This window comes from Heptranchias perlo, chromosome 16, assembly GCF_035084215.1.
Source record: "Heptranchias perlo isolate sHepPer1 chromosome 16, sHepPer1.hap1, whole genome shotgun sequence".
In the NCBI taxonomy this organism is placed as follows: domain Eukaryota; kingdom Metazoa; phylum Chordata; class Chondrichthyes; order Hexanchiformes; family Hexanchidae; genus Heptranchias; species Heptranchias perlo.
The window spans coordinates 3,597,186-3,623,148 of record NC_090340.1 but is presented as its reverse complement, the minus strand read 5'-3'; positions in this window follow the sequence as shown (position 1 = coordinate 3,623,148).

The window sequence follows — 25,963 nt, the reverse complement described above, 5'->3', positions numbered from 1 at the left end:
GACCTGCAGACCTTCCCTTTCCTTTTACTTCAGTTACTGTCGATAAGGAGAAATACTCACCTGAACCTACTCACCAATCAGGTGCCTCCCCTGTGTCGCGTCCCGATCTGATTCCTGACGTCACTTCGAACTCGGTCGCAGCTCCGCTCGGCTCCTCTCAGCTGTTCTCAGCGCTCTGAAATCCCGCCTTTTCTCGGACGCTCCCTCCGCTCGGCTCGGCTCCTCTCAGCTGTTCTCAGCGCTCTGAAATCCCGCCTTTTCTCGGACGCTCCCTCCGCTCGGCTCGGCTCCTCTCAGCTGTTCTCAGCGCTCTGAAATCCCGCCTTTTATCGGACGCTCCCTCCGCTCGGCTCGGCTCCTCTCAGCTGTTCTCAGCGCTCTGAAATCCCGCCTTTTATCGGACGCTCCCTCCGCTCGGCTCGGCTCCTCTCAGCGCTCTGAAATCCCGCCTTTTATCGGACGCTCCCTCCGCTCGGCTCGGCTCCTCTCAGCGCTCTGAAATCCCGCCTTTTATCGGACGCTCCCTCCGCTCGGCTCCTCTCAGCTGTTCTCAGCGCTCTGAAATCCCGCCTTTTATCGGACGCTCCCTCCGCTCGGCTCGGCTCCTCTCAGCTGTTCTCAGCGCTCTGAAATCCCGCCTTTTCTCGGACGCTCCCTCCGCTCGGCTCGGCTCCTCTCAACGGAAGCTTAGCACATTAAATAATTGGTTGTGACCCACGAAATTAACTGGGGTCAGCTGCGAAGTTATCGGGCAGGCGGAATGGAATATCCGGTGCACCTCCGTCCGAATGGGTCTTCGGGGAAAGTGAGCACTGCAGTCTTCAAATAAGCGCGTCATCTGACAGCTCCAATTACGCCCGGTGATACTGCGTGTCATTTCCTCTGGTTCACATCAGCTTATGTGCATACCTTTTGATTTTAAATGACAGTAGGTATTCACAGCAGAGAGGTTGATTTTCAGTGTTCAATATGTCTGTACGCGCTGTACCTCAGTTCATCTGGGTCCTGGGGATTATGTGCACAGGTATTGTCTTCTCTTCCTCCCTCTGCTGTCGCTCTGCCCATTTTTAATATCCTGTTAATTTGACCTCTCTCATTCTTCCTTCGTGTCTTCCATATAATTATCGTTGTGCTTTCTTGACAGTTGCTATTGACGCTCAGGTTCGAGTCTCCCAAACTCCTGAAACCAAGAGCCCGCTCGTAGGCTCGAACATCACCTTCTATTGCACATCCCCTATTTTTCAAGATAACTCAGATGTTTACTGGTGGAAACTTGGCGAAAGTAACTTTCTGCAAACTGTCTCCGAAAGGAGGTATAGATTTCGCCTTTTTAAACAAGGGGGAGCCTCCTTTCATCTTCTGAATATCAGTCGGCAGGACTCTGGGGTCTATTACTGCGGAGTGAGAACCCTGGGAGGCAGGATTATAAATGGAACGGGCTCAACGATCAAAGTCTCCGGTAAGTAAAACTGTGAAGGAGAAAGAACTACAACACAGAGATGTTCGGTGTTCTTGTTATCATGTTGGACTTAAAATGTTTCAGCAAACTGCATTTTCAATCCATGCTACTTAATGGTTATGCACCATTTAACTTAAGCGTCCCCTTGAAGTACATACATTCCTTACTCTATTGGGTTATATACTCACCGGTATCATTATTTAATTGAGTAATTTCATTGATGCCAAAGTGTGAAAGAAGGAGTTTATTCCAAACACGTGTTAACAGAGTGTCTATAATCATTTTAATTCGTTTTCCAGTTCTTATATCGCTACGCTTAGAACTGCTTCAATGCGCCCTAAATAGATCTAAGATAGAACCATCGAAACCATAGAAAAGATACAGCACGGAAGGGGCCATTCGGCCCATCGTGTCCGCGCCGGCTCGAAGAACAAGCATTCTAATCCCACCTTCCAGCACCGGGTCCGTAGCCCTGTAGCTTAGAGCACTTTTGGTGCAGATCTGTTCATGATTTGTTTTGATCTCAAGTAGCTTTCAATATTTCTTTCAAAAATTCCATTAAAATTTATTGCAAAATTGGATGATTATGTCTTATTTTCCTTTTCATAAATATTTGCACCTTTACTGAAATTTTGGCTAAAAACGCGCGCAGCAACAGTGGTGCGTTACTACTTTTCTCTAAATATCTTCATCAAGTATGAAGTCTGGATCCAATCATATTTTAAAAATGCATGGAGCGCATTAAATTAGGACTTGTTAATGTGACTTCCAAGACGGCTCCCATATTATGAGTTCAGCTTTCCCGTGTTATGTCTCGGGATGGGCACAGCAGTATCTCGGAATACGAATGCGGGTAACCCGCACTTGCTCACACTCAAACTCGTTCAAAGATAAAATATGACGTTGTAACATTTTTTTTACTATGGTTATGTTCTCAACGACCTTCCTGTTTCAAATTCTGCAAAACCACCTTCTTCGCTTTCAAAAAAAAAGGTTACCAAATAAAAATTTGAATATTTCTGCCAATCTTTTCAACGGACAGAAAACTAAAGATATTTGGTTTGAAATGTAAATCGATTTTTTTGAGGGTGGTGGCTATTCTTTTTGCGCGGTGGAAGCCAAAATTAGATTCCGAGATTAGCTGCTCACGATGCTTCGTCCTATTAAATACTAACCTGTCTTTCTGACTCTTTAAAAATGTTTGTATTGGACATTTATTGACAAAAATATCAAACTTCATCGGCTATAGAATCTGAGAGACATGGAATCATAGATCTGTGAAGGGGGCCATTGGGCCCATCGTGTCGCTTTAAAAGAGCTATCCAATTAGTCCCACTCACCACACTCTTCCCATAGCCCTGCAAATTAGTGATAGAAAACTGCCATAGAAGTGAAATATTGTGTTCCTTCCAAAATATCTTGGTTAATTAGTTTTCATCGAATGAATACAATTTCGCAGCAGTTATTCGATACTAAGATAATTAATGGCATCTTGTTTAAGGACAACAAATAAAGAGCAGATATTTTGTAAGCTCAAAAACACAATATAAAAAAGGCTATTTCTTTCCTGTCTGACTTTTATTCCACAGTTCCGCCAACTCCATTGAGGATTTTCACAAAAGTACCTGAAGTAAATTTATCCAGTCTGAATCTCGTGTGTAAAACTGATACATTTTACCCGGAGGCTCTCTCCCTCACTTGGTACAAAGATGGGATTGAGATTGTGATCGGCATAGAGACAACCACAACGTTGAACATAGACGGACTGTATGAAGTTTCCAGCTTGTTGAAGGAGACACAGTCCTTACGGAGCGGGGCTATTTATACTTGTCAAGTGTCTCACTTTACCCTCCCGGCTCCAGCTAATGTGACTTTCATTGTCCACATTTCAAACATAGGTAAGGTGCCGTCATTCTCACAAACAAAATGAACTTGAGTTAAATACGTGTACATTTATACTGCAAGTTTAGCGTTGGTAGGAATCCGTTTAGATTAGCACCGGAGCCAAACCTGTACTGTACATCCGGAGTCAGGATCAGACTCCGAGAGAAGCGGAGTTCGACTCCATGGAGGGAATAGTTGCTCACTGCTTCACTTTGTCTTCACAGGGAGCAAAAATCCATTGATGTGTCTAAGTTAGCAAAGCAGTAATGTATCACTAATTATATGGTAAATGGAAATTATATTTTCAATGCAATCACTGTAGGCAGTTATTAAAGGCAATTTATTTATTGCTAAAATATCAGCGATTCTCAATCATTTGATGGCAAGAATTGTAAAATTCAGACTGTTGGTTTCAGTCGTCAGATTGTCACTTCTAAATTTAATATTCCGTACGTTTTGTCTCCACTTTATACTTTCTAACATTATTTTGTTTCTCTGCATCAACCTCGATTATCCTGGGCTGTAGTCTTGCTTTCTAATCCCAGGCCTCTGCTAACATGACCACTGACCAGGCCTCCATTTGGCTTTTCTGTGAAACCAGTTCTGAGATGAATATTTGACCCTATCGACAGGTGCAGATAGGAATCCACAAATTACTAATCCGGGCCACACCAGGTCATTACAACATTGCTGAAAATTGTCACTTTATAAATGATTTGATTGAAGAACATTATCTACATCACATAGTAATTTTTGCCGATATTTTATGTATTCTAGCAGGCGATAACAATACTTCGAAGCATTTGCTCATTTCTGGATGTACGGGGGGTGGACTAACATTTCTGCTGCTGGCGTTCGTCATTGGGAGTCGCCGCCAACTAAAAATAAGGAACGGTAAGACATTACCCATTTAGTTCACATTTATTTCACAGCGAGTGTGGTCAGGGTTAAGTAGAAGCACAATTATTTGATTATTAACTATCATCTATATTGCATCAGGTTCGTGAACATAGCAATAAATTCACTTCTTGAAATCCAGTTCTTCATAGAATTAATGAATTTACCTTTATATTTTGCACCGTGGAGTGCTGGTTGCAGTCTGGTGTATTTATAATCGCTTTGTCTGGTGCTGCATTTTGACAAATATCAATATCCGGACTGCCGAGCGTCAAACACGAAGGAGTACATTTTGAACTTTTGATGTGGGCGTAAAACTGCACTTCCGGATCGGTCGCCCTTTATAGAAAGCGTTACATTTTCGCCTCTATTCTTCTCAAATTGAAGAGATATCCGATAGATTAAGAGTACCGCTGGACTCTGAAGTCAATGTGCAACTTTTGAATACTGCAGCGTTTCAGTTTCCAAATAATATATTGAAAGAAATGCTTAACCTTGAAAACAATCTATCAGAATGTCTTTACAACTTGATGCATAACTTGAATGCATATTTTCATGAAGGAATTTTAATTTCATTCATTGCTAGGAGCGGGGAGATCTGTGGAGAGTTCAGGCCGTCATGAAGAGCGGGTAGGTTTACATCATTCAATGGACCAGGTATTTCGACTAAGGAAGGGACAACTTCGGCGTTCTATAATCAAGTCATTACACGCTAACTCCATTTAGTACAAATATCTTTCACATTTCGCTAAAATTTAGTGTACGTTCACAAAATATGAATTCCTTGTTGTGATGGCGGCAGTGGTAATGACAAACTTTGCGAAAACGCTGTACGTTTGCTTGAAAACATATGCACTTTGCAGTTGACATCGACATTCCTGGGCCAGGAAGGGGAAAGACACAGTTCCTGACCGTTGTCCAGTAACTCCTGGTGGAAAGTCTGCGAGTCTGCGTGGACTTTTCGTGGTGACATGATCGTCCTGCGCTGCGTTGTCTTCCAGGGTAGAATCTATTACTCAATCACTGCCTGGGCTCACACATGAAGATTGGCCACTGAGCGAGGTATCAGAGGTAGCCAATCGTCGGATCTCAGCAAGTGTCAGCGCCTTGAACAACGAAAGGGAGACAATTGGTAAAACAAGGGGAATATACACAGACACGATTAAGGAATCCGAGATCCATTTAAGACATAATTTCTCATGAACCTGGGAAAAATGAAGCATCATTTTAATTCTCATCATTCCCATTCTTTATTTAATTCCGTACTTTACTTAGAATATAACAATAATATACTGATGTTTTGCAATTAATGAAGGGAACAACAGATGAAATGATGACTTATGCCGCATTAGATTTGACCAGTTCCAAGCTAACGACAAGAGTTAAATGCCCAGAGGAGAGGACAGTTTATGCCCAGGTACGGCTGAGAACCACAGCAGAGCCATGCATCGCCCTTGTCGAACTAAGATTCGAGGGGTGGTGCAATAAATGTGGTTGAGCTCACGTTTGTTATTTTAAATTAAGACTGGTTTTAGAATGGGCATTATTATACAAGTGCATATTAAAAACAATGAGCTAACGATATTCCAAAACGTTGGCTTCACAGACCAAACAGGCGAGAGCTGATAACAAGCTGACATATGCCGCTCTCGAACTGAATGGGTCAAAGAAAAAGGGAACGCTCAAAACTAAGGACAAGAATACAGAGTATGCTGAACTGAGGACAACAACGCAAAGAGGAGTAACCGCGGGTATCCACACAGATGCCAAGGACCCATAACATTAATTATCAATGTGGCACCCATTTTACTGTTGTTCAACGGTTGCGTTTTACTATCTATTATGGCGCTTTCAAAGGTTTGTATAGTTGGACCTTGTACGTAATTTCTTTGCCTTGTTCACGTCAAGAAGCAACACAGATCTGTAGTTTAGAATGTAATTATAATTGCGGGTACCTTGAGACTTTGTAGAAATCTTAATTTAAGTAAAAGTTACCATTGTAAAATTCGGTATCCCTTCTCAGTGGAAACGCTGCTGAAAACAATTGTTTAAGATAGTAGGGGCATTTCAATTAGAAACTAACAATTTATCACATTTTTCTTGAGTATTCCAGCCGAATATCTCCTCTTACTCATCTCTAATTCGCGTATTCTTTTTCTACTTGTCTCTGTATTTTCCATCTTAATATTGCATATTCAATGATCTCAAACTGAGTTAACTATCGTTTTCTATCTATAGATTTACTGATCTGTTGATTTTTTTACAGTGGTGCAGGGTGTTTTGGAAAGGCTGTCAGTTATTTAATGCATAATTCGTGCAGTTAAATAAATGTCGCTTTCAATTATTAAGTCATCAGTTATTGAGGAACAATAATGTAGGTTTACTAGAATGATTCCTGGACTTCAAGGGTTCAGTTACGAGGAGAGATTACACAAATTGGGGTTGTATTCTCTAGAGTTTAGAAGGTTAAGGGGTGATCTGATCGAAGTTTATAAGATATTAACGAGAACAGATAGGGTGGATAGAGAGAAACTATTTCCGCTGGTTGGGGATTCTAGGAGTAGGGGGCCCAGTCTAAAAATTAGAGCCAGACCTTTCAGGAGTGAGACCTTTCAGGGTTAGAAAACATTTCTAGACACAAAGGGTGGTAGAAGTTTGGAACTCTCTAACGCAAACGGCAATTGATGCCAGCTCAATTGCTAAATTTAAATCTGAGATCGATAGCTTTTTGGCAACCAAATGTATTAAGGGATATGGGCAAAAGGCAAGTATATGGAGTTAGATCACAGATCGGCCATGATCTTATCAAATGTCGGAGCAGGCTCGAGGGGCTGAATGGCCTACTCCTGTTCCTGTATTCTTATGTTCATATGTTCCTAATAGAGAACAACGGAAGTGGCTAGCAGAACCATAAGAAAATAATTTACCGATCATCACGCAGTTCTGTCCGTTAGTGGTTACTCTGTTCTGCATTATGTCACTGAATTAAGGTATCAACTTTCATCTACTCTAAAACTAGGAAATAAAATCATTGGTGGCATTAAACGAAACATAGAGCAACACAATGTGCAGTAACAGCGGCTGATCAATTTAATCGTTATTGTACAGAGTTATTCACCAAAGTTTCCATTTTATATTATTTTAATTATTGTCACGTTCAATATGTATCTCGCAAAATCGACCCTAACATTTTTCCTGATTATTTAGTGCATATACTTTAAATCATATTTGAATATAATGTTCATATGTGATTTGAATATTAGAGAATCCCAAATTAACACTTTTCAAAAAAGTGTTAGCACTTCTTATACCTTACTCTATTACTCGAACGAGATTACACGATATCACATCATGTGTGTGTTCCTCCTCTTGGAGTCTAGTAGCTAAAATTCTAAAAATAAACCCAAACACTCATCCATGTTAACTGGATTTTTGTTTTGCAGAGGTAATGCTATCCCTGTAAGGGAGAGTCAAAATATATTTAGTTCGATTAAAATCTATTTCTATTTTTGTATTTCCAATAGCATTGCATTTTTAACGTTGACGCATGCCTCTCTGTGTACCTTACATTTAAAATTAAAATGGCTCTGGACATTTCACTCACGTCAATAACTGTTATATTTCGATCTTCTAAATGTGGCAACAGCTTCACTGATATTCGGTGGAAGTGTATAACTGTATACGTTGCTGTATTTCAGCCACGAAATAAAGAACAACACACAGCTCAATTTATGCAATAAAAGTATATAACTCTCTACACATATCTCTATTTCTGTAGCAACATTGTATATCTGTATACAAAAATCTGAGTTTCGACATTAAAAGCGTCGAAGTGCGCAATATGGCATGTTTCTTGTGAACGCTTTTTTTTATTTCTTGTTTCTTACACGAAAATATCCATTCCCAAAAATAAGCTTCTCCCTACAATGGATATTAAGTGACTAGTTTATAATCTAATAGTTACAGGATCTGTGAGTATTCCTTCAAAAGCTTAATGGATTTAAATTGGTCCGATTCATTTTAACAACGTTACATTTCTGCATATTATGATAAAATATTAAATTCTCTGTCCTTAGTAAGTTAAGTTGATTTTCCCATTTTTTTCTCGGTCTGGCTTTAGTATGAAGTATTCAGACTTTGTTATCAAGGGAGTTGAATCGAGTTCGTGCTGCTAGGGGCGAGGTGGGGTAAGGGAGTGGTTATAGGGCGTGGGTCCCAGTGAAAGGCTTCACATTGGCGTTCAGTGAAACGGAATGTCACTAAGTGCCAGATCGGGGGCTCGTTTTTAGGCCATTTTGAATAAGTTTGCATTACTCTCCTATGGAATTAAAGGCATTTTGTCAGCTTCCCCGGATGAGTCTCAATTAAATATCAAATGACCAATGTAAGAGGACTTGTTTTTTTCCTACATAATGGCTATCTAATTCTTCTTTCTTCAACAATTAAAACAACAAATCGTCCAAAATTCTCCACTGTGATTGTGGGGCGGTAAAATGTAGATGGCAAAACGTACTTATTAAAGTGCTTGTTACAAGTTGTTATTAATGGACCTTCAGTCTTGCCTTATATTATTTTAGTCAACCAACTGATACGCTTTACAGTAAATTGTTTATATATTGGATGCGCCATATTATGTGGTATAAAACGCTTAGTTGTTTATTGTAATTTATAATTCCGATCTCGGGATAAAGGGTTTATTACTGGCCTCTTAACCAAATACGAAGAATCAGTAACGCATAAGTAACACTGAGGTCCTTTTATTGAATTTCATTTAACACATGCTATTGAATAGTGTCAGTGCCCTCCAAAGTACTGTGATACTGTATATGTGTGTTAGGTTTGCTCCTGTATCCCTCACTGATCTATTTCCTGAAGGAGCATGAAGCAGACTCACAAGTGACACCAGGAGACTGGGTGAATGTGAGAGAAAATTCAACAACAGAAGGTTCTCAAATTGTTTCACCTTCCTGTGCTTAATGTCCAATGCAATGAAAATGCTGTGTTAATTTACAATGAGGTCTGAAGCGTTCATCCAATTAATACAGCAGTAAACTAAATCTTGTTTCTTCAAGTATACCAGTGAGATAGTTAAGTTGATACTGTGTTATTCAAGATGATCCTTTTACTAACGTTTCCTTAAATAGAAGCGACTCAAGCACTAAATTGGCTATATTTAATTTCTTTACATAGTTATTTTTGGATTTAATTGCTGCAGCTTCTGCAGCTAAACCGCAAGATGTAGTGACTAGCTTGCCTTGTTGAAAAGTTTGAGACTGAATAGCGAGTGTGTTTATTACTCATCATAAATCGTAGTGGTTACCCAAGGTAACGCATTCCACTTAACGGAACATTTTGCGGTTAATTGTTGAGTTCACTTTCTTGTTAACTGCAGGCTGCCTCATTTCCTGGTTAACTTAAACATGTTCAATTCCCTCTACCTCATGCCATTGAAAAGGTGAAGACACTTCACCTTTAGTTCGACTTAGTAGACATCCAATTGTGTAATTTGTGCACAGTTGTATTTGTTGAAAAGGTAAAGTCAATTGGGATGGGTTTTTTCTAGTGGAGCCTAAAGTGGTTCAGTGGGAATCCTCTGCATCAAGAATGGGATCTGTTTTCGGGGTTCGGGGTTTTGGGTCATTATTCTTCATAACATTATCATTTTTATAATGTAGTTGCTGAGTTTTTAACATTTTGTAGCAATCCATTCGTCCAGATATTCCTTTCTGTGCTCATCAGAGCAACGTAACTCATTGGCAATATTTAATAAAGATCGTAACCTTGAAATTGTTCTTTACTGTATTCTTTCAACAGCAAAACATTTCATATCAGTTAACCTTGTTGGATCATATGGCTGTAATGATTCGCCAATGATACCGACACAATCATATAATTAATTGTACAATATCTATTGGAAAGGATGTACTTTTCTCATTCCACGCTATTTCGTTCTTATCCCTATTAAATATTCTATCTTCTTACAGTAGCATTTGTTTCTCAAAACCTGGCACATTTGAATCGACTCTCTCTCTCTCTCTGATGTAATCTCCAAAAATCTGATTCTAGCATACATAAAAAGGGCAAGAAATGACCGGATGGTCAATAGAGCCTTCCCTGACCACAATATAACTGACCTCTCCCGTCCCACCGCCTCAACCGAAAAATCTTTTGCGAGAGGGAAAAGAGAGAAAAAGTACCTTCCGCCATTTTTATATAAAATAAATCTGGAACATTCCTCACTGACCTCTGCAGACAATCAAATAAATGCGACGTTGTCAAAGTGACGAATACCATCTACTCATCTCTATAACTGGAGATATCTTTCACTCGCAGGAATTCCTCCTGCTCCCGTTTGAACGCCTGTAGTGAAGTTCCACGAAGCGCCGCCGCTGGTCACTTTTTCCACAGATCCACAACTCTGCAAAATAAGATTTTTGGCATCTAACCTAACCTTGTGCTTCGTAGTTGATATTGATGTCCTCAGTTCCCGTCTGCTTATGTACTTAATTAAACTACCACCGGAACATAATCTATTCCCTTCATAATTTTTAAAACCTAATAAAATGTCTCAGGCGCTTACTGATAAATAAGGATTCTTAAACTTGGTATCAATCGAGTGGTCCTGCTTTTGCTGCTATAACAGCGTCTTGATATCCCGACTTATAAAAGGGGAGACAAAGTGTGCAAAGTGTTCCGGATGAGGCCGGACCATGGCATTGTATCGGATTAGGATTGTACTTTTCGTCTTGCAATGCATTTTCACACCAAATTTGCTCTCAGGACAGACTTGCGACACTGACCATAGATCTTCAACAAGATATGACCTAATTTCGCTAACTAACCGGCTTACCACGTTGTGCTGGAAAACAATCATTTGTAATATCCACAAAATTGCATCCCAACAATGGATAGTTCAGTATCAGGTCAACGGATATCTGGGAGAAAAATATCAGCAGCAGGCCAATGGATATCTGGGAACATGAAGTCCCCTATACAATAAATAATTATAATTGTTTAAAATTAGACAAAGACGTATTTGCAGAACTTCGTAGGAAATCATCAAAACCCACAGAATCATTCTGCCAATATCTTGGCAATAAATCTCAGCTTGAGGAAAGGAACTTTTATTAAAAATTAAGCATTTTACCTGAAGGCGGCAGTCAAATATTCGCAGATTGCATAGCGTTAACTTACACAGCGCATTCAGCAGGGACAATACCGGAGTTACCACCAACATTCTATTACCTATTCTCTAAACATTAACCTTCCAGATATTTACATTGAATTACGTGGAATGTGCAGCACAGGAAAAGGCTATTCGACCCAATTGGTTCATGCAGGTGTTTATGCTCCACCAGAGCCTCCTCCCACTCCTCCTCAACTATTCCTATCAGTGTAACCTTATATTCCCTTCTACCTCGTGTGTATATCTAGCATCCCCTTAAATGCATCGATGCCATTCACCTCAAATTCTCTTTGGGGTAGTGAGTTCCACATTCTAACCACTCTCTTGGTGAGGAAGTTCCTCCTGAATTCACTGTTGGATTTATTAGTGACTATCTTATAATTCTGGCCCCTCGGTTTGGTCTTCCTCACAAGTGGAAACATCTTCTCTACCTTTACCTTTCATAATATAAATTACCCCATATCCTTCATTTTGCTAGGGAAAACATCCACCGCTGCTCAATCTTCCCTGATAGGCATAACCTCTCAGTTCTGGTATCATATTTGCAAATTCTCCAGTGCTTCGATATCATGTTATAAGCTGGAAACAAGAACAATGCCCGATAGTCCAAGTGTAGTCTTACCAAGGTTCTATATAAGTTTAGCATAACTTCTACTCATTTCAATTCTATCCCTCTAGAAATGAAACCAGTGCGTCGTTTGCCTTGTTTATTGCCTTATTAACTTGCGACGCTACTTTCAATGATTTGTGAATCTGTACACCAACATTCCTTTGCTCCTTTGCCCCATTTAGATTCTCATTTTCAAGTGTTATGTGGCATCTTTATTCTTCCTACCAAAATGTACCATCTCATACCTCTAAATTCATTTTCCAATTACATATCCGTTCTGCATGTTTATTATTGTCTTTTCTGTAATTTGTCGAGGTCCTCCTCAGTATTAATTATGCCCCACAATTAGGTATCATAAGCAAATTTTGAAAATGTACTTCCAATTCCCGAGTCCAAATCGTTTATGTAAGTGGTGAGCAACAGTGGTCCCAGCACCGATCGTTGTGGAACATCACTTGCCACCATATGCCAGTCTGAGCAACTTTCCTTCACCCCTACTTTCTGTTTTGTACCCAGCTTGCTATCCACTCTGTTGCTAGTCCCCTGACTCCACATGCTCTGATTTGAGTCTTGAGTCTACTGTGTGAAACCTTATCGAGGGCCTTCAGAAAATCCAAATATATTGCATCTGCATTACCCTTTTCCACTCGTTCTGTTATTTATTTAGTGGGCGGGAATAAGTTGGAGAATGATTCCCTCAGAAAGATGAAACAACAAATAGGACTCCAGATCGTAGCTACGTTTCCCCAGGAACAGAGATTCTGTTTTAATGCTACAGTGGGGATACAGGGAAAAATAAAGACATTAATCAGAATGTGGACTGCTTGTACAAAGGATTAGATCATTATTTCAACCTATTAACTCAACTCCAATCCGGTACAGGCCTAAGAATTGGATGCTAATTTCCACCGGTTTCTTTTGGATCTCTTGCTCGCTTGCATTCTAGTCAACGTGAGATTGATGGAGATGACCTGAACTCGATTTCCAAAAATAAACCGTTCATCCACAATTCAGCGTTCTCTGCAACTTTTCAACTATGGGTCACGTGGCGAATGGAAATCTCACGCACATAGAACAAAATAGGAACTACTCTTCTTCCGTCTGCCCCGAGGCAGATAGGTTGGCTTTTGATGCGAAAATTCGTTGACAAAATAAAGCTCAGATATTTTTCTTCTTGAACACTGCAGACATTTATCTTCCTCCTGACATCAGTTATTATTCCCTTAGTAATTATTAAAAACACTTGATATCCCTAACAAAAAGAGAAGACATAAATTGGGCACAGTGATCTGTATGAAGCCGTTTCATGACATTGCATATGATTTGGATCGTACTTTTAGTCTTCCAGTGCATCTGTACACTATAATTGCTTTCATGAAAGACTTGCAACTCTGACTATAGATCTCTAGCAATTTATGACCTAAGACCTGATTTCGCCGACTGATTGATTTAACATCGTGTGTGCTAAAACAATAAGTTACAATATCCACAACATTTCAGCAGTCACCACCACCCACCCCCCACCCCACCTCGAACATCCGGTATTTCAGCATCAGGCAAATGGATATCTGGGAAAATAAAGTCCCCTGTACAGTAAATGATCCTTATTGTTCAACATTACGCAACGATTATCTGCAGAACTACGGAGAACATCATCCAAATCCAAAGAGTCTTTCAGTCTTTCCACTTATTTCTTGTGGCAATAAATTTCCTGCTTGAGCAAATAAACTTTTAGTCATGTAGAACAGGTAAATCTGCCACAATGCATCTCTAGGCATCTCAAATGTCTCACCCCAGAGTCGGGGATGATTTCTCTCGCCATTGCCCACGTGTATCACTTTAAGTGTTTAGGCTATCCCAGCAGTCATGGTGCGTGTGAAAACATCGCATTGATTTCAATGCCAACGATGCCAGAGCTCATTTGATTAAAATATTTGTCTTACTGTATTAAACAGGCTAACGATGAATACAATAAAGGGCTAATAATGGAATTCACTTACTGGCTTGAATTGCGACCAGACCGCAGGGGGAACGGAGCACGTGAGATTGAGTTACAGCTCCACATACGGCGACCAGGGAGGAAATAATGAGCGTCTCATAAAAGAGGAAACATTTTACCGGAAGGCGGCGGTCGAATGTTAGCAGATGTTAAGTATTAACTTACGTAGAACATTCTGCAGTGATAATACGGGTGTCGTTACAAACATTTTGTTTCTTATTCTCTAAACACTAATCTTCTCGATATTTACGAGAGGGAAAATGCGAGAGGATAATGATCAGTGAAACGCGAAATAACCAATAGGACTGGAAATCATAGCTAAGCTTCCGCAGGATCAGTGAATCTGCTTTAATTCTAGAATCGGGCAATAGGGAAAATGCAAATAAACGTTTTAGAGTAGTTAAGGAAACGAGCAAGAAACAATCAAAGCTGAAGATACTGAACTGGAAGAAGACTAATTTCAGTGAGCTGAAAAGGGATCAGCACCTGATTCATTGGAAATAAAGGTTGGCAGGTAAAACAGTGAACCAGCGATGTGTGACCTTCAAGCAGGAGATAGTTCGGGTGCAAACTAAACACATTCCTATGAGTGGGAAAGAAAGGGCATCCAAAGCTAGAGCTCCATGAATGACTAATGATATTGAGATGAAAATATAAAAGATAAAAGGAGGCTTGTGATAAATATCAGGTTCATAATAGAAGAGAGAATCGAGCAGAATAGGGAAAGTGCAGACAAGAACTGAAAAAGGAAATACGAGAGTCAAAGGGAATCTTTGAGAAAAGGTTATCAGATAACCTAAAGGGGAACACAAAAGTAATTTATAAACATATAAAGAATAATAGGATAGTCGAAGGAAGGGTGGGGCCTGTTCGGGACCAAAAGGTTTTTTTTTGTGGAGGCAGAGTGCATGGTGTACGTACTAAATTAATACTTTGCACCTGTCGTCACAAAAGAAGAGGATGCTGCCAATGTCACAGTGAAGAAGGAGTGAGCAGAGAGATTGGAGAGGATGAAAATAGATAATGAGGAGGTACTTAAAAGGTTGGCAGCGTTCAATGTAGAAAAGTCACTATGTCCATATGGTATTCATCCTAGGTTTCTGAGGGAAGGACGAGTGGAAATAATGGAAGCTCTGGCCACAAGCTTTCAATCCTCCTTGCGTATGGGAGTGATGCATGTGGATTGTAGGGTTGCAAATTTCAAACCCCTGTTCAAAAAAGGGGAGAGAGATAAACCCCGTAAGAACAGGTGAGTCAGCCCAACGTCGATGGCGGGAAAACTTCTAGAAACCATAATCCGGGACAAAATGAATTGTCACTTCTATAAGCATGCGTTCATAAAAGACAGCCAGCACGGATTTGTGAAATGCATATCGTGTCTCGCAAACTTAACTGAGTTCTTCAGTGACCTAACGGAAAGAGGTGATGAGTGTAGTGCAGCTTCTGTTGTGTTAATGGACTTTCAAAGGACGTTTGACAAAGTGCCACATAATAGCCTTGTTAGCAAAATGCAATCCAATAGGATTAATGGGGCAGTGACAGCGTGGACATGAAATTGTCTGAGAGTCAGAAAGCAGAGTGCAGTGGTTAACCGTTGTTTTGCAGACTGGAGGGAATAATACAGTGGTGTACCCCAAGGGTCAGTGTTGGGACCACTGCTCCAGTTGATATATATTAATAACATGGACTACGGTAGACAGAGCATAATTTAAAAGTTAGCAGATGATGTTAAACTCGTAAATGTAGTAAACTGTGAGGATGATAGTAGCAAACTTCAGGAGGACGTGGACAGACGAGTGAAATGGGCAAACATATGGCAGACGAAATTTCATGCGGAGACGTGTGAGGTGATGCATTTTGGAAGGATGAATTAGGAGAGGCAATATAAATTACATGGTAGAATTTTAGAGGGGGTGTACTTTCATAGAGACCTGGGGTTTCACATACCCAAATCTTTGATGGTGGCAGGACAAGTTGTTCAAAATGTTAACAAAGCATTCGGGATCTTGGCTTTATAAATAGTGGCACAGAGTACAAAAACAAGGAAGTTATGCGAAACCATTATAAAACACTGGTTAGGCCTTAGCCGGAGTATTATGCTCAAGTCGAGGCACCTTACTTGAGGAAGGATGCCAAAGCCTTGGAAAGGATGGTGATGAGATGTGCAGAATTATAGCAGGGTGGGGGGATTTGATCATGTGGAGTAATTAGACAAGCTGCGATTGATCGCCTTAGATCAGCGTACATTAAGGTGAAATTTAATAGAGGTGTTCACAATTATGCCGGGCTTCGATGAAGAAAAAATGTTTCCATTGGCGGGAGGGTTGGGAACTGAAGACACAGATTAAGATAATTAGCCAAAGAACCAGAAGGAAGATGAAGAGATTTTTTTTCGTGAAGCGAACTGTAATGAGCTGAAATGAACTGCTTCCAAGGGTGCTGGAAGCAGATTCAATGGTAACTTTCAAAAGTAAATTGAAAAAGAAAACAACTGCAGGGCTACGGGAAAGAGCAGGGGAGTGGGAATAATTGGATAGCACTTTCAAAGAGTGGGCACAGTAACGATGCACCGAATGGGTTCCTTCTGTGCTGTATGATTTTATGATTCAATTAAACGTAATGAGGACCAGCTAATACAACGGATTAGAACGTTATTTCAATCAATAACCTCAACTCCAATTCGGCACAGGCATAGGCCTAAGAATTGGAATCTACCCTCCCCGTTTCTTGCTCTCTTGGGTTGTAGTCAACGTGAAGTGGATGGAGATGACTTCAGCTCAATTTGCAAAAACAAAACGTTCATCCACAGTTCAGTGTTATCCGTAACTTGGCAGCGATGCGTCACGTGGTGAATGGAAATGTCACCCCCACCCCACCACCACTATAGATTACAAAGGAACTGCTCTTCTATCCTCGGTCTTGAAGCAGATAGGTTGGTAATTGTTGCGTACAAATGACAGGCATTTATCTTCCTCCTGCTGTGTCACTGTGATCCACTGGCCTTTGTTTGATTTTCTGTCACCTAACAGAATTGTGAATTAATCATTCCTTAGCCATATGGATTGGGAGAAGTAGAGTCTCTTAACTAAAATGGCAGTGTAGAAAATGCATTCAAAGGCATCATGTAGATCTTACAGGCGATTTGTAAAATGTATACCCCGAAAATTGAGAACTTATCTTTTCTGTTTACCAACATATATGAAACCAGTAAACGTAGGTTAAATAAATAGCATCCGAAATGAAGAAAATAATTTTAAAAGCTGGAATAAGATAGACTAATGCATCCTACACAGCCTGTAGTTAACAAATCCTCTCCCCCAGTCACTCCACTTAATCGGTTCCCTCATATGAATGAGGCTAGTATTTTTACAATTTCATTGGAAAATGGGAGCATAGGAACAGGCGTAGGCCATTCAGCCCTTCGAGCCTGTTCTGCCATTCAATTATACCATGCTGATTTGTAACTTAACTCTAGCTAAGCGGTTTGTTTCCATAACACTTAATTCCGTTGCCTAACAAAGATTTATCAATCTCAGTTTTGAAATTTTCAATGTACCTAGCCTGAACAGCTTTTTGAGGAAGAGAGTTCCAGACTTCCACTACCTTCTGTGGGAAGAAGTGCTTCCTGACATCACCCTGAACGGCCTAGCTCGAATTTTAAGGTTATGCCCCCTTGTCCTGGACTTTCCCGCTGGTGTTTCTCTCTATCTGTTCTATCGAGTCATTTTATAATCTTAAACACTTCAATTAGATCACTCCTTAATCTTTTATACGCAAGGGAATGCACGCCTATTCAATGCTTGGCCTCATAATTTAATCCTTTTAGCCCCGTTATAATACTGGTGAATCTGTGCTGCACCCCCTCCAAAGCCAATGTATTCTTCCTCAGGTGCAGTGCCAGGAACTAACTGCAGTACTCCAGATGGGGTCTAATCAGATCTCTACACAGCTGTAACATAACTTCTACACCTTTGTATTCCAACCCTCTTGAGATAAAGGCCAACGTTACATTAACCTTTTAAATTATTGTTTGTAAATGTTCACTGGCTTTTAATGATTACTGTTCTTGGATCTGTAAATTTCTCTGCTCATCCACAGTTCGAAGCTTCTCGCCGATTAGAAAATATTCTGATCTTTCTTCGCTCCAAAATGGATGACCTCACACTTTCCCACCTTGAACTCCATCTGCCACAGTTTTGCCCTTTCATTTGATCTAACAATGACGCTTTCCAACTTCCCACTCCAATCTGAAATATTTACTCTGCCACCTAATTTGGTGTCATAGGCAAATTAGATATACCTTCATCCAAGTCATTTATAAATACAGTGTGGAGCTGAGGCCCTGGTGCAGATGCCTAGGTGTCATCAGTAGTCACATCCTGCCAATTTGAGTACATACCCATTATCCCTACTCTCTGTCTTCCACTTCCTAACCAATTCCCTATCCAAGCCTAAAGGATACCTACAATTCTATGCAATCTCATTTTTGTTAACAGTCTCTTATGTGGAACCTTATCGAATGCCTCCTGCAAGTCCATATAAATACATCTATAGAGAGTCCCTTGTCTCCAACGGTAGTTACCTCCGTAAAAAATCGCCTAGCTTTGTTAGGCAAGAATAGTGCCACTGTGATAAGTCCGTTCTCTTGTTAACTATTATACATTTGCGGAGATGTTTTCTGTCAGGTCACCATATATTAGCAAATCGTAAACTCAACGGGAAATTTATTTCTAGCGACGTTGCAGCCCAATTATTTTAGAACAATTTTAAGATTTGGCTAGCAACAGCTGAGCTGAGAAATCTTGCATCTAAATTTCCAATGCAGCTGGCCATTACCACCTTTCCCAAATTCCAGTGTTTATGTAACAACAGGTAATTTTACGGTTCAAGGGCTGTTTAATACCGCGAGTCAGCTAGACTTCAATGGGGATATGTGGCCTGGTTCAAATACTGTGGCTGCTATTCCTGCTGGTGATTGTTATCCTAATGAAAACTGAGCACGTTCTCTCCCAGCCGTTATCCTGCGCCTTTCATCACCACCCTCCCGAAAAGGGCAGGGCCAAAGTAGCAACTAATAAGACCATTGGTTGCTTGCGGCTTCTCAAATACCTGAACAGCCATAAATAGGGCTACGTCTATGGATTTTTTGGATAAGTTTCCTTGGACCTATGAAGTAAATGAATCTCTGATTTTGGTTTAACGGATTAAAAAATAATGCTCGTTTATATATAGAAGCAGACACTGTCAGATATCAATTCCCACGGACAAACTGTTCAAAACAGTTTACTAGTAAAATGCCTACCTTGCATGCCCCTTCACTCTCTCCATGCTATCTCATTTTAGATTATTTTAGTCAAGAAGCATTTACGTTTACAGAAACTGCTCTGTGTAATGCCTCTTCTAAACTTTTCCTGAACACACCCCAAACACACACCCACTGTGCCCCTCTCCCATCCCCTACGCCTGGTGCATAAAGTTCCAGTTACGAACGCTCACCTATCGCTTCCCCTTCCCGAACATTCGTGCCCATTTTCTTAAATTTATTCAATCACTTTTCAGACGCAGAAGAGCACAAATTAAATATTTATTTTTCATACTTCAAGTTCCAGAATGTAGCTGTTATGTGATAGGGTTTCAATCATTGCATTTCAGAGAGTTGATGAAGTTGGTGCAGTTGATTTTGTGTATAAGGACGTTCAAACATCGCTTGATAGGGTGCCACGTGGTAATCTTTTAAGCAAAATTGAAACCCACTGGATTAAACGAGCAGTGGCAGCGTGGATACGAAATTGGCAAATAAGCAGGGAGCAGGGATTAGTGACGACCGGTTGCTTTTCAGACTGGAGGGAAGTCTACATTGATGTCCCTCGGAGGACAGTATTAGGACAACTGTTCTTTTTGATATATTATTGACCTGGACTTGGATATAGAGGGCATAATTCCAAAATTTTCATATGACACGAAACTCATGTAGTAAACAGTGAGGAGAATAGTAGCCGACTTCAGGAGGACATAGACTGGTGAAATGGGCAGACAGACGGCAGATGAAATTTGATCCAGGTAAGTGTGAAGTGCTGCATTTTGGTACGAAGAATGGGGATAGGCAAACTAAAGTAAATGGTACAATTTTAAAGGGGGTGCAGGAACAGAGAGACCTGCTGGTGCACATACAGATCATTGAAAGCGGCACGACAATTTGATCAAGCTGCTAAAAAGAAGCATACCAGATAATGAGGTCCAAAAATAGAGATATAGAGTACAAAAGCAGTAAGTTTTGCCAAACGGTTCGATATTCGCTGGTTTACCTCAGCTATAGTATTGTCTCCAATTCTGGGCAACACACTTTAGGAAAGATATCAATGCCTTGGAGTGGGTGCAGAGTAAATTTACCAGAACGATACCAGAGATAAGGAACGTCATTTATGTGCAGAGACTGGAGATTCTGGAATTAATTTCCTCAGATCAGAGAAGCTTAACGGGAGCTTCAATAGACGTGTTCAAAACTTTGAGGGGTTTTGATATAGTATATGAGGAGTAATTGTTTCCACTGGCAGGTGGGCCGGTAACCAAAGGACACCGATTTAAGATAATTATCAAAAGAACCTGAGGGGAGATAGGGAGAAATGCATTTGATCGATGGCATTACCAATAAATCTTGATAGGAATATCAAGAATAACACAAAAAGTTGTTTCCATTATATTAGAAGAAAAGTTGTAGTTCAGGGTAATGTGGGCCATTTAAAAACAGATGTGGGTAATATTGCAAATGAAAATAAGGAAATGGCAGAAGTGTTAATTACTTTATGTCAGTCTTCATCGTGGAGGAAGTGGATAATATGCCTTACATTGCAGGGAAACTAACAACGAAACAAGGACTGGAACTCACTAAAGTTAACGTAACCATGAAAACAATATTAAATAAATAATGGCACTAAAGACTGACAAATCCGCAGGACCTGATGGATTCAACCCCAGTGTTTTAAAGGAATTCGGTGAGGAAATTGAAAATGCTTTAGACATAATCATCCAAAGCTCTCTCGATTCAGGAATTGCCCCTATAGATTGGAAAATTACAAATGTAACTCTGTTATTTAAGAAAGGCGAGAGAGAAGGCAGTATATTATAGATTTGTTAGTCTATCATCTGTTGTGAGGAAGCTATTGACTCTATAATTAAGGGTCGTATGACTGAGCACTGAGATAAATTTGATCTGATTAGAGAGAGCCAACATGGATTTGTAAAGGGTAGGTCAAGTCTAACGAAACTAATTGAAATTTTGAAGGAAGTAACTAAAGTAGCAGAAAAGGGAATGCTTATGGATGTATTTTATATGGACTTCCAGAAGGCATTCGATAAGGTTCCACATAAGAAACTGTTGTCGAAATTAAAGCTTTTGGAATTGAAGGCAAATTATTGGCCTGGTTAGGAGATTGGTTAGGCGGTAGCAGGCAGGGATTACGCATAATGGGTATGGATATATCTATTACGCGTATAGAATTGGAAGGACTAGTGGTGTCCCACAAGGATCTGTGCTGGGGCCTCAAATATTCAGTATATTTATTAATGACTTAGATAACAAAATAGAAAGTCATATATACACGTTTGCTGATGATATTAGTGGCATATTGGTGGCATAGTAAGTAGTGTAGACCGGACCATAAAATTACAATAAGGCATTAATAGATTAAGTGTGTGGGCAAAAGTGTGGCAGATGGATGTCAACGCAGGTAAGTGTAAGGTCATCCATTTTGGACCAAAAAAAGAGATCCGAATATTTTTTAAGTGGTGAAAAGCTAGGAACAGTGGGGGTCCAACGAGATTTAGAGGTCAATGTAAACACATACCTAATATATAGCGGTGAACACTTTTAATGGAATGTTAGCCTTTATAACTAGAGGGCTAGAATATAAAGGGAAGGGTGTTTTGCTACTGCAATACGGAGCCCTGATTAGATGACATCTGTAGTACTATGTACAGTTCTGGACACTGCACCCTAAAATGGATATATTGGCCGTGGAAGGACTGCAGCTCAGATTCACCAGAATGTTACCAGGGCTACAAGGATTAGGTTATGAGGAGACGTTATATAAATTAGGTATGCATTAATAGAAGGTTAAGGGGTGATTTGATTGAGTTTCTTAGGATTTTGTAAGGAATTGAAAGGGTAGATAGAGAGAAATCTTTTCCATTGGTGGGGGAGTCAAGGACAATAACCGTAAAATCAGAGCCAGGCCATTTAGGAGAAAAGTTAGGAAGCACTTCATCACTCAAGGTTTAATATAAGTGTGGAACTCTCTCCAACAAAAAAGAATAGATGCTGACTCAATTATTAATTTTAAATCTGAGATTGCTAGCTTTTTGCTAGCTTCGGGTATTAAAGCACATGACCCCAAGGCGGTGGGTGGAGTTAGGATACAGATCAGCCATAATTTCATTTAATGGTGGAACAATCTCGAGGGTCTGAATGGCCGACTCCTGTTCCTATGTACCTCAGACGTATTAGTCAATAAATTACTGTTGGCAGATATTAGCCTAATATTCACATTAAGTGCAGATATTAGCCTAATATCCACATTAAGTGCAACTCAACATTACATATTCCATCTCTCAGTAAACATAAGCATTGTGATACCGCATAATATGGTCTCAATTCAGAACAGATTTTCTGCAAACCGATATTCCCAACCATTCAGGCGTTTAACAATATTTGTAGAAAATTGCTCATTTATGTCGCTCAGTCTGTTTGTCCTTATCTTTAGCTGAAGAAGACTATAAAGCAGTTATTTATTCAACCAATGTATTTTGTAATATTTTATCAAAGTGGATTTCACACATTAACGAACAAATTCCTTGGTACACCGATGTATTGTAGTTAATTGAGGACATTTATTGGACATTGGCTATTTGCATGAAGGAATCATTGGAGTCTGTTGTGATTCCACAGGGCTGACAACAGATATATATGTACTTAAAAAGGCTCCACATTTAAGCAACATAACTATGGGACCTTTAACATGGCACTACTCGCAAGTAAAGTAATGACGCCTATTCTAAGCAAACGACTGGAAGAGTATTTGTATAACTATAACTTAACAGGAAATATCCAACATTGATTTAAAAAGTTGGATTTATAAAGCCACTTAGTTGACTCCAAATATCGTGTTGTCTGCACTAAGACCAGGAGCACACATCTGTAGTCATAATTTTGGTGAAGTGAAATTCAGGACTTGCATTGTTATCCGTATTGTTATGACTGATTTGGCCCGTGTCTTAATGAGATGGCTCTGCTGCAAAGTGAAGCTCTTGTGTAGCTCCATGGACAGGCTGGCCCTAGAAGCTTTTATCCGTATGTGCAGGCATTGAAAGAGGCAGGCTGGATGTCCCACATATGTTGCAATTCGAAAAGCATAATTATCGGTATCCATTCTTCCATGCCGCCAGTACTGGACTATGGGCCCACTTGCTTCATCTCAACAGGAAAGCAGACATAATGTGAGATACTTTTCTCTGTCCGAGCCCCAATTATTTGGAAACTGGTGGAGACAGCATTCTCCAAGATGGCACCGGTGTCTTTATGGCACCTGTTGGACCATCCGTGGAAGAAGCACAGGCTACCCCTAAGGTCTCTGTCCAGGGCGTATCCGTAGTAGTTATGCTTGGAAAGGACTTATGTTGCGAGGTGTGCTGAAGTCATGTAAACCCATGTGTCTGGTTACACATCAGGTAGGTAGCGAATTTTTCCAAGCAATCTGAAATCGGCTGCACGCTGACACGTTCTCCAATGGTTGCACATACTCTCCATTTTCCGTATGACCCCTTCTTTTAAAAGTAGGTGTTATGAAAAACATATTCCCATGCTCTTCATTTTTTTTATTCGTTCATGGGATGTGGGCGTCGCTGGCAAGGCCAGCATTTTTGCCAATCCCGAATTGCTCTTGTGGTCAATGTTTCCTGATCCTCCAGTCAAATGCGTCTTTCATAGTACCTTTCATCCGCAGGTGCTCCTTTTGGAAAGCATTTTACAGAATAGCAATAGAGGTGAGCACAGACCTCCATTAGCAATTATATGTTCAAGGAACCTCAAGGACCAAATTAGAGGATAGTGCTGGAGTGTTAGAGGGATTCACAGTGCGATTTTTGAGGAAGGGGAGTTGACAATAGTTTGGATGTTGGCGAAATGATATCTGTCATAAACGACCCACGAACAATGTCGGTGAGCAGTGAGGTAATGAAAGTTCATTGCCCAAAGGTTCGGGCTGGAAACGATCCAGGATACCGGATATCATGGAGGTGAAGAGCGTAATGGCTGCGAGAGATGAGAGAAAGGGGACAGAGTGACAAGTAGTCAGATCGGGTTGACAGCGGATTTGGCGAAGGCTAGAGATAGGTGCACGTGCTGGATGAGGCAGGCACGTGGACGTCCAAACTGATCAGATGCTCCTCGCAGTGTTCGAAGTGGGAAATGATCAATCAGGGATGGGAGTCAGCAGAAGCGATTAGTAGTTGGGGAATGAATCTGGAACGTCATTAGTCTCCAGATGATAGCAGGGAGAGCTGACCATGCACAACGTGATACTATTCCACCCTCCCACTCATTCTGCTGGTAGGTCCGCCATTCACCTGGTGCACTCAAGTCTGTAGCTCTCTGACTGAAGTTTGTAGAGCAGAGAACTGTATCGAGGAAATATTTATTGTGTGGCTAGGTCGGGATTAGTGTGTCAGAGGCAGAATATAGTGAGCTTTTGAGCAAGGTAAGAGAAGCAGCAGTGTCACAGCACACAAAGGAGCAGAAGAGAGGCGACTGGCAATTCAACAGCTTCTTACCCATGAAGTTGGGAGGAATGTTGTCCCAAGAAGGTGAGGGTAATGGGATTGAAGGTAGGTAGGGCGACTTTGATAGTAATGGGGATGAAGAAGTAATCCAAATTGATCGTGTCAGTTCCTTGCGGCAACGAAAATTCAACTGATCAATAGGTCGAAGTTCTCAATGGATATGGTTGAGCAAGTTGATGTGCACGGTACCTTTGAGCGAAGGCAGTAAGGCAGAAAATCAGAGGAGGAGGGAGAAGTGAAATTCGACAATTGTTCAAATAAAAACTAATTAAGGGTTTCTCAGTGTAAACGCAAAAGCAGAGAAAAGCAAGTTAACCGGGGAAATATCTCCACGGAGCATCGAACGACGATAGACAATGAGGATGTTTAAAAATAGGTGTCAAAATAGAACGTTACGAGAATGAGAGAAAAAAATGCTGAAAGAATGAAGGAAAGACAAAGATAGCACGTTATGATGAGACCTGTGCTCCTTTCATTCTGCTTTGCGCGGGAGCATTGTAGAAACTATAGTCAGATGAGGTGGCTTTGATGAACGGAATGAATTCACTTACAGTTATCCAGATTGTAAACAGGTGCTCAGTGTAAATAGCTTAACTCAAAGTGAGCTCATGGACGGGGTCAGCCTTGTTCACAATGAAGTGGACATTTCGGAGGGTTGTATGTTCGCTAAAGATCCGCCTTTGTGTCGTCAAATTGGACAGCGGAAAACTGAAAGGAAGAGGCTGGAGAGATTGCTCCCCAGGGAATCGACTTGGGGAATCTTTGACCGGCAGAAGGGGAGGGGCAGTTGTGAAGGGCCACAGTACAAGACACCTAAGGCAGACCAAAAAGCAGCTGTGGGCTCCGCCAGAAACGGATGAGCCATGAATGGTGTCAGGAGATCACATGGGGCAGTAGAGGATTTTATTTTATTCGTGCATGGGATGTGGGCATCTGTGGCGAGGCAAGCATTTATTGACCATCCCTAATAGCCCTCGAGAAGGTGGTGGTGAGCCCACTTCTTGAAACGCTGCACTCTGTGTGGTGAAGGTTCTCCCACAGTGCTGTTAGCAAGGGAGCTCCAGGATTTTAACACAGCGACGATGAAGCCGCGGC